Genomic DNA, 10,630 nt, shown 5'->3' on the forward strand with positions numbered 1-10,630 from the left:
CTACTGTTAAACAATAACAGATTTGAACAAGTAATTAAATAAAAAATGGAGGAGGTAAACAAAGTGCGGCGTACCGCGCTTTCACAATGAAAGGAACTGGAATGCCTCATTTGCTCTGTGGAAACGTGGTATAACAGGGAGAAGGTGTTGCACAACGACTAGAGCTACCGACTTTGGAACTGAGGACCAGGGTTCAAGTCATGGTGTCGGCTCAACATCACTTAACCTTGCTGTGCCTACAAAAAATGAATATGTCCTTGTGTAGTATAGCTGATACTTATGTAAAGCCTCCAATACTTTCGGGTGGAGTTTGTGCCTGTCTTTTGCTTGACGCTTCTACTGGCACTGCGTGCAGATTTGTGCAAGCATCTATGGTGGTCATGTGACATAGAATGCTCACACGTGCGAAGTCCTGGTACCCTGCCATTGAACAATAACAGGTTTGAACAAGTAATTAAATAAAAAATGGAGGCAATAAAGCATGGCGTGCTGCGCTGTCACAATTAAAGGAACTGGAATGGCTCATGTGCTCCACGGAAACGTGAAAGAACAGGGAGAAGGTGTGGCACAATGACTAGAGCTACTGACCCCAGTTTGAGTCACGACGTTAGCTTGACATCACCTAATCCAGCTGTGCCTTCAAAAACAGAATATGTACTTCTGTAATGTAGCTGGTACTTATGTAAAGCCTCCAATACCTTCGGGTGGAGTCTGGGCTACTTAACAAACAAGTAATCAAATAAACACACCATGCAGGCACACTTGGTAAAGAACCTAAACCAAGGAAGGGTGGGAGCCAGGCAGTTGACAGAGGAGCGAAAGAAGGTACAGTGCGAGGAACAGCTAATGTGACTAATATTCAGCCTGATTTACAGCCAAGCTGAGAGCATGAATGCTCTGCAAATTAAAAGGGAAGCTTTACCGAACAGGAGCAGGAAACAAAAAGAAAAAAGTCCCCCAAAGAACAGATGAACATGACAAAGTGTAATTATACATTAGTTTGTTCCTGTTCCCAAACAGAAAAAGAAGGGACAACTAAGCACGACTGACCACTAGCAAGACAGGATTTTTAAATGACAGACATGAACAAATGAAATGGCTTTAAGCCCACAGCACAAAAATACAAGAGGCCGTGCGCTTACGCTCAACCTGAAAAGGGCACTTTGAAAGGATCCAAGAAGATGGTGTCAGCTCAACACCTCCTATGGTCCTTTCAAATCCAAATATGATCTCTCCCTTTGTTTTCTTTTTCAAGCATCAATATTTAGCTTGTCAAACAGCCCGAAATCAAGACATGAATAATATGCTTGTAATCCCCACCTCCCACAAAAATTACCAAAACTTGTAATTTTTTCTCAAAATTTAGTCCTTCTCCTACTCTAGTAACCGCGTCACACTTCTGATAAGCTGCAGTAAACAGCGGGCTGCATCATATCAATACTTAGAACCTAGATTTTTCTAATAATTATTAATAGATATATATCCGTAACAGGCGGAGCTTGCCCGGCTAAAAGATGGCTGCGTTGTAGTGAGGCTCCGCCAGCCGCCGTAAAATCCGTTCACAATCCTACATGTCACAATCGAATTATGCTACCAGGTGCGGTGCCAATGACAGCTACTAGGCGAAGGCACATGCGAATGCCCTTTTCCCCCCAAAAAAAGGAAGTACGGGAGCCCTGTAGAGCGAATCGCGTCGGCGGCTAGCCGAGAGAGGGACGCGTGGTGGACCGCGGTGTGGATGGGAGCGGCCCTGAAGGAAAGACGATCGAAGACAAAAGCCCGGAGAGATAGAGGTGGAGCGTCTCTCGGGCCCCGCGGACGAGGGAGGCCCCAGAGGCGAACCTTGGACACCGTGCGATGAAGGGAGGTGAGGAGGGCCGGGTACCATGCGAGAGAGAACTGAGGGCGCGAGTGCGCTCGAGAAACACAGCGAGTGGATGCAGGTGGGCACCCCCTCCCCTCGAAAGTCGGGATCGGTCTTTCGGGGAAAATTTGAAACAGCGTATTAGGGGCAACGGAGTAGGCTGGATTGGACATTGTGAGGCAAGGCCCGGCGGGCCCGGGAGGCCACTGGATCCGCATGGGGGCCCCGCTGTTGGCGCACTTGATTAGGCGAGACTGGAACATTAAAGAGAATGATTATCAAGCGTAGCATTTTCAACGTACAACTGAGCAAAACGGGATATTACACCCAGCGTTGATCGTCATTAACGCACAGCGCCATCCATAGAGGGGCGGGGTGCGCTGGCGGCGGGTGCTTCTTGGAGGCGCGAGTAAAAAACTCCATGACACCTAAAACATGGGCAAGACAGACAAAACGCAAGCCCGGCTGCAATTTGAGCGACGAAGGGCGCAGGGCCCAACAGGAGATGGAACAGGGACGGACTCAGAGAAAGGCCCGGAGGGCACTCCTGGGGAAGAACAGGACTTAAGGCAGCTCCTAGTTTCAATGCAACACAGCCTTAATCAGATAGACGGGAAAATAGACGCCCTCGCTTACCGCATTGACAGAATGTCTGAACACATAGATAAGCAAACAGAGATTAGACCACGTGGAGAATAGGGGGTCTGCGACTGAAGACGGGCAAACGGAACTAATAGGCGGCCAATTGAAACTTAGCAAAGAACTAGGGGCGCTCAAGCTAAAAGTGGAGGATATGGAAGCCCGGTCCAGAAGGAATAATTTACATATAGTGGGCCTTGCAGAATCCACCACGATCACCAACATGGAAAGCCACATTGAACAATTGCTGGTGCAACTACTGGGTTTAACTACCTTTTCGGACCTATTCGTAGTAGAGAGAGCGCACAGATCCTTAGCGGCTCGCCCACCTCCGGGGGACCCTCCGCGCCCAATCATTGCCAGGTTATTAAACTTTAGGGACCGTGATGCCGCCTTGCGTCGCGCAAGAGAACTTAAACAATTGCAATATGAGGGCACGACGTTGTCGATATATCCGGACTTCACAGTACAAGTACAGGAGGCAAGGAGAAAATTCATTGAGGGGAAAAAAACAATTACGGTCCATGCACCTGGAGTACAGAATGCTTTACCCAGTAAAATTGAGAGTTGATGTGGGTGGGAATCCGATTTTTTTCCACAGACCCTAAAAAACTGGAACAATTTATGAAGCGTAGGAAGGCGAACAATGGTGCTGAAGCCGACGCATACGAGGACATGTAGGTAGCGACAAGGAATTGGTGCTTCCAACACCACTATCATCCTCAACACAATACCAACCTGCAGAAGATGGAGCGCTAGAGATACAACGGAACAGAGAGATCACATGCATTGCACGTTATTGAACAATCTGAGTGCAATATGAGAGCAAAAAGTGACATGATTACTCACCAAATAGGTGGCTGGCACACTAACACACAGAAACAAAGCAGTGTAACATCTGCCCTGATGTGTGCTCCACTTATACCTCAGGAAAAGAGAGGTGTTGTTTTGGGAGGGGGTGGGGGAAGACTAAGTTGGGTAAGGGATGGGCATGTTGGGATATAGACCTATCGTGGGAGGCGGGCGGGAGGGCAGAGGGATGTTCGGGGACAGTTATTTGAGTACATACTCTTACACAAGATAAGGAGCTACAAATTTACAACACAAATAGGATTAATACAACACTGCACAATAATAGAGAAGACAAACCTCTGCACACACACACCCTAACATAAATAAAGATCGCAAGCAGCTTTGATTGATCACTTGGAACCTTCTGGGCCTCAATGACGCGCGAAAGACTCACAAAGTAATTGCATACCAACGTAATCACAAGGTAGATATAGCTATCTTGCAGGAGACACACTTGGCCCCCAACAGCCCTATGCTCACATCTCGGAGGGACAATTTGTTGCGGCAGGATACACATCACACTCTAGGGGTGTGCTGATTTGGGCTTCAAAAGAAACGGATATTGGTCTCTCCCTGGTGGGAGGGCGATATGTGGTGGCACGTTGCCCGGTGCGAGCATTCACATTCTTACTGATAGGTATATGCGGCCCCAATTATGATGACCCACTATTTTATCGAGAGCTGGCACTTAGGGTGGGCTCCTGGGGAGGGCAACCACAGCTCTGGTGCGGTGACTTCAACTGTACATTGGACCCGGCACTGGACAGATCGGGTGGGGCGGCATGCGAGATATCGCGTTTAGCCGCTGAACTGGATATGGTAGACATGTGGCGCGATAGACACCCTGAGAGAGGGGGCTATACACACTATTCAGCTGCGCACAATCTGCACACGCGTATAGATTTTTGGCTGGTGGCTCGCCGGTTGCTGTGCAGCCTCCCCGGGATCTGGTGAGCACGTTAGACTGTGAGAGGGTGACACATTATTTGCCAGCACTGTGTCCTTCAACTATAGCTCTAAAAATGCCTCAGCGTTGGGCTGTTTGACAAGCTAAATATTGATGCTTGAAAAAGAAAACAAAGGGAGAGATCATATTTGGATTTGAAAGGACCATAGGAGGTGTTGAGCTGACACCATCTTCTTGGATCCTTTCAAAGTGCCCTTTTTAGGTTGAGCGTAAGCGCACGGCCTCTTGTATTTTTGTGCTGTGGGCTTAAAGCCATTTCATTTGTTCATGTCTGTCATTTAAAAATCCTGTCTTGCTAGTGGTCAGTCGTGCTTAGTTGTCCCTTCTTTTTCTGTTTGGGAACAGGAACAAACTAATGTATAATTACACTTTGTCATGTTCATCTGTTCTTTGGGGGACTTTTTTTCTCTTTGTTTCCTGCTCCTGTTCGGTAAAGCTTCCCTTTTAATTTGCAGAGCATTCATGCTCTCAGCTTGGCTGTAAATCAGGCTGAATATTAGTCACATTAGCTGTTCCTCGCACTTTACCTTCTTTCGCTCCTCTGTCAACTGCCTGGCTCCCACCCTTCCTTGGTTTAGGTTCTTTACCAAGTGTGCCTGCACGGTGTGTTTATTTGATTACTTGTTTGTTAAGTAGCCCAGACTCCACCCGAAGGTATTGGAGGCTTTACATAAGTACCAGCTACATTACAGAAGTACATATTCCGTTTTTGAAGGCACAGCTGGATTAGGTGATGTTAAGCTAACGTCGTGACTCAAACTGGGGTCCTCAGTTCCAAAGTCAGTAGCTCTAGTCATTGTGCCACACCTTCTCCCTATTCTTTCACGTTTCCGTGGAGCACATGAGCCATTCCAGTTCCTTTAATTGTGACAGCACAGCACGCCATGCTTTATTGCCTCCATTTTTTATTTAATTACTTGTTCAAACCTGTTATTGTTTAACGGCAGGGTACCAGGACTTCGCACGTGTGAGCATTCTATGTCACATGACCACCATAGATGCTTGCACAAATCTGCACACAGTGCCAGTAGAAGCGTCAAGCAAAAGACAGGCACAAACTCCACCCGAAAGTATTGGAGGCTATACATAAGTATCAGCTATACTACACAAGGACATATTCATTTTTTGTAGGCACAGCAAGGTTAAGTGATGTTGAGCCGACACCATGACTTGAACCCTGGTCCTCAGTTCCAAAGTCGGTAGCTCTAGTCGTTGTGCAACACCTTCTCCCTGTTATACCACGTTTCCACAGAGCAAATGAGGCATTCCAGTTCCTTTCATTGTGAAAGCGTGGTACGCCGCACTTTGTTTACCTCCTCCATTTTTTATTTAATTACTTGTTCAAATCTGTTATTGTTTAACAGTAGGGAACCAGGACTTCGCACCTATGAGGGTCCTATGTCATGTGACAACCACAGATGCTTGCACAAAATTGCACGCACTCGCAAGTCGCACTTTTGAAGTAGACGCATCAGGCAAAAGGCACACAATTTAGTGTATTAATAGATATAGCGTCTGCTATAAATCCATATGATTCTGAACATGTGATCTTAAAAACACCACAGTTTGTGGAATATATTTCATTTTTTAATGAAAGCATGTTTGTTGTGAATAAAAAAACAGGTCTTCATGTGTCTTTCTAGGTCAAATGACGAGATGGCATGCAAGTTTGTGTGCTTGCTAAAATAGGAATCTCCTAAGTACAATCTTTATCTCTCTGCAAACCGCTTTTGTCAGAGTATGTCTTCAGGCACCGGCATTTCTGCTCTGAAACACTGACACAAATGAGTGTTAAGCAAACTTAGTGATGGGGGCGATGCCAAGATGGCGACCGGAGTGGGCGCTATCTAGTGAGTTCCGCTCTCGGCCCAATAATAACCCTGCAGCATACCCTGCCTGCACTTCCCTGCTGCCTGCCAATGTGATCGGGCGGTCCCGTGGTGCCGGGGAAGGAGCCACTGGGGCGTGCTCTCCTGGCCGCAAGTGCTGGCATGGCAGAGCCGTGAGGCCTAGCAGATTGGAGCGCTGGCTGGGAGAGAAGACGGGGCCCGGCGGTGGTGGAATGAGCGTGGAGTAGCATCAGCAACTTGCGACCAGACTATGGGGACCCCGTGAACCTGCGGTGGCTGATGCGAGGACGGCGCAGAGCAACAGCGGGCTGCCCCAGCACCAAGTGATCCGAAGATTGCAACTGGATTGACTGACCGCGGATGAAGCGTAATCTGCACGGTACGCTTACACGGCCTAGGTGCCAGCCTAAGATCAACGAGAATTGAGGTGAGGAGCCCCGGGAGTGCGGTTCCCTCTCTCAGGTTGGGGGCTTTACAAGATCTGGCAGGTGGCTTCCTGTAGGCGCTTGGAAGTGCATCATAAAAGGGACACAAGTTGCATGGTCACCCAAGAACAAAGCGAGCACCGTGGTGCTTGGCAGGCCACCCCAACCAGTGAGCAGGTGTACACCTTGGAAGCACGCTGTATTAACCAACTGTTACGTGAAAAGGACATAGGTGTGATTCTCAGTGCCTCCGGTGCTGCATCATCCATGGTTGTATGCGCACCACATGTGGTGCATTACGCAGTCGGTGGGCTGAGTTGAGTGAAGCCATAGACAGTTTGGGTAATTGTGCGGTGGAGAGCAAAGTCGCCTACAGTCATGGTCAAACCAAAGACATTGTGGCCGACACCAATCTACTGGAGGGGAAATGCTACTTCCCACAACCACTACAAGTGACAATGCTGCGACCCTCCAACAAAGAAGCAGGACTTTATGGGCCCATTCCACTCAATTTGACAAGGTATTACAGGCCGTTCTGCACACCAAGTTAACCTCGGAGGTAAAAATAGGCGCATCGCTGGAGGTGAACCTACTTAGGGCGGATCACCGTAAGTTAACGGACAGGGTGTCCGTCAATGAAACCACACTTGCAACAGTCTGACCCGAAATCAAAGAACTACAGGACCAACTGCAGCGATTGATGACAGAGGTATCAATGAAACGCAGAGCAGAAGATGCGGAGGGTAGGTCGCAAAGAAATAACGTTTGTTTTCTGTGGTTTCTGGAGCAAGTGGAGATGCCCAACGCTGAGGCATTTTTAGAGCTATAGTTGAAGGACACAGTGCTGGCAAATAATGTGTCACCCTCTCAGTCTAACATGCTCACCAGATCCCGGGGAGGCTGCACAGCAACCGGCGAGCCACCAGCCTCGAACATATTCAGACCACTCCCCAGTACCAATACTGTTGACAACTGGTACGATAAAGGCTCCTCCATTTTCATGGAGGTTTCCTCCCTTTTTGCTTTTAGACACTGTCTTTAAGGCCGAATTGGCCTCAGAGATCACAGAGTTCTTTCGGATTAATGAGGGTTCCGTTCCTGAGGTAGGCATGGTATGGGAAACCTTTAAGGTGTACATCAGAGGGATTACCATAACCAAACATGCTGGGGGGCTCCGATTGATAAGGCGGCGGCTCCAAATACTTGAAAGCGATTTATCAAAACTGGAGCGAGACCACAGTGACACAGCAGACGCTAACGTGTTGAGCCAAATTTGCGCTAAGATACAAGAATACCAAGAGACAGCTCACACAGAAATACACCACCTGGGTAAATACACCACAGCCCGAATATACGGGGCGGGAGAAAGACCGGGGGCAGTACTGGCGGGATTGGTACGTCCCCAGCGAGGCAAAAACACAATTTAAACTATACGATCCGTGGGGGGAAGAGGAAATAAGAGACCCTGAATGTATAGCTAATAGTTTCAGAGACTACTATCAAACATTATACTCCTCTAAGGTAAACCCAAGCTCGAATGCAATAGCAGACTACCTCACACATATCGCTATGCCCAGACTGACACAGGAGGATAGAGAGGCTCTCGGTGCACATTTGACTCTAAGTGAAATCACGAAAGCGCTGGGGGGTATGGCTGAGGGGAAAGCTCCTGGCCCAGATCGGCTGACAGTATACTTCTACAAAGCATATCAACATCTATTACTCCCAAAGTTAAAAGACGTATATGATGAAATGGTAGTGAAGGGCAGCATGCCCCCATCAATGAGAGAAGCAATGATAATTGCCCTGCTTAAATCTGGTAAACCCAGAGAAAACTGCTCCTCTTATAGGCCATTGTCACTGCTAAATGTAGATGAAAAAAAAAAATCCTGGATTTTGGCCGATCGCTTGGCTGGAGTGCAGCCACGTCTCATTCGGCCTGAGCAAGCTGGTTTTGTCCCCGGTCGCAGTCTGTCCATGAGTCTTCGCACATTATTTGCCACAATCCAAAACATTAACCCGGAGTTGAAGGCGGTGGCAGTCTTCCTGGATGCCGAAAAGGCGTTCGACTCGGTAGAATGGGAGTTCCTAAGGGCGACTTTGCGCAGATTTGGGGTGGGCGACACCTTCCTCCAAATGATCTTCACATTGTATGGCGACCCCCGAGCCAGAGTTTGCGCTAACGGTACGGTGACGGAATCGTATGGGGTTACGAGGGGTACTAGACAGGGATGCCCGTTATCTCCCCTGTTATATGCGTTGGTAGCAGAATTACACCCTTGTTTTGTCTACGTATGCAGACAATACCCTATTATATGTCAAAAATCCTGAGCGTAACGTCCCTCCAATACTTCGAGAAATCATAAAATGTGGCTCTCGGTCAGGGCTAGTAATAAATTGGATTAAGTCCATCCTGTTTCCCTTAACTCCAGTATCAACGCAGGTAGATGTAGACTTCCCGCTGGCGTGGGAGACTAACACTGTCAGATATTTGGGGATACAAGTGCATACTGAACCTAAGAGAGTGATAGAGGATAATTTTGAAACTGCATTGAAAAAATTGTCGAGGGATGTGGAGAGATGGATCAAACTGCCGTTGTCATTACTTGGGCGCATAGCACTGATGAAAATGGTGGTTTTACCGCGTTTTTTTTTCCTGTTTCAAAATATACCTATAGTCCTGCCGAAGACATACTTTGCTGCTTTGAAAACGTTATTAATTAAATTGGCATGGGCGAACAAGGTACCTCGTGTGAACTGGCGAACTCTGACACTCCCATATGAGATGGGAGGATTGGGCGCCCCAGACCTTGAGATATATTACATAGTAGCGCATGCAGCAGTGGCACAGGAGTGGTTTCATGGGACGGGTGAGGCCCCGTGGCTAAGGATTGAGAGGGAGTTGGCTGCCCCAGAGCAGCTGAGTAGTAGGTTGTTCCATACACCCCATAGACGAAATAGGGAATTTGCGTGCATAAATTCGGTCACACGCGCATGGCATGAACTCATTAACAAGCAGGGGCTCGTATTATTATATTCTCCGCATGTCCCGGTAGAATGCTGTGCCTGGTTTTCTCCTGGGAGAGACCGTAGTTTGGTGCAATCCATGCGCGAAAAAGGCATTGACAAAATGGAAGATATCTTCGAAGAGGGCATAGTGAAGACCTGGGACGCAATAGCAAGGGACACGGAGACACCAACTTCCCTACACCGATATCAGTACCACAGGGTGAGACACACCCTGACAAAATTATTAGGAGATGGTATGCAAGAACCCCCGAGGTACAGGCCCTCTCGGTGGTACTGTTGGGAAAACAACCTCGCCGACTGATTTCTTGTCTCTATACACATGTTCAGGGGGCTAGGGAACATGAGTTATCGAGAGCTCGCCTGGAGTGGCAGAGAGAGCTAGAAGTGCAGATCACAGATGCACAATGGAGATACTGCTGCTCTAGAACGAAATCCATATCCTTAAACGTCCGACACCGGCTAATACATTTTAAATATCTAAATAGAGTCTATTATACCCTCCTGCGACTCTATCAATATGGACTGAGAGAAACAGCTATTTGTCCCAGAAGTGGAGAGGAACGGGCTGGATTCTTACACATGTCCTGGGGGTGCGGAATGGTGCAGCAATTTTGGAAGGCAGTGACACAGGAACTAAATAGTATCACTGGAGAGCAGATGACCTGCGAACCGATGACAGCACTTTTGGGCTGGGATAAACAATTAGCGGCTCAAAATCGCAGGCTGCTGGCGATGGGGTTCCTATTAGCCAAACAACGGATAGCAATGAGATGGGATCGCGGCCCAGTCCCCACAATACAAGAGTGGCATAGAGATATGGCATATTGTAACACATAGTCAGACAATTACAATGAGATGCTCTCCCCCACCACTAGGCCGAAGAAATACTGGGAGGCCTATAGCCGCTACCTTGCTGGAATGGAAACAAGCGAACCAGAGACAGGAGGGACACTGATGGGACATAATAAAACTGAATCACATGAACATGGGCAGTGACTGTGGC

Source organism: Pleurodeles waltl, chromosome 12 (assembly GCF_031143425.1).
Source record: "Pleurodeles waltl isolate 20211129_DDA chromosome 12, aPleWal1.hap1.20221129, whole genome shotgun sequence".
Classification (NCBI taxonomy): domain Eukaryota; kingdom Metazoa; phylum Chordata; class Amphibia; order Caudata; family Salamandridae; genus Pleurodeles; species Pleurodeles waltl.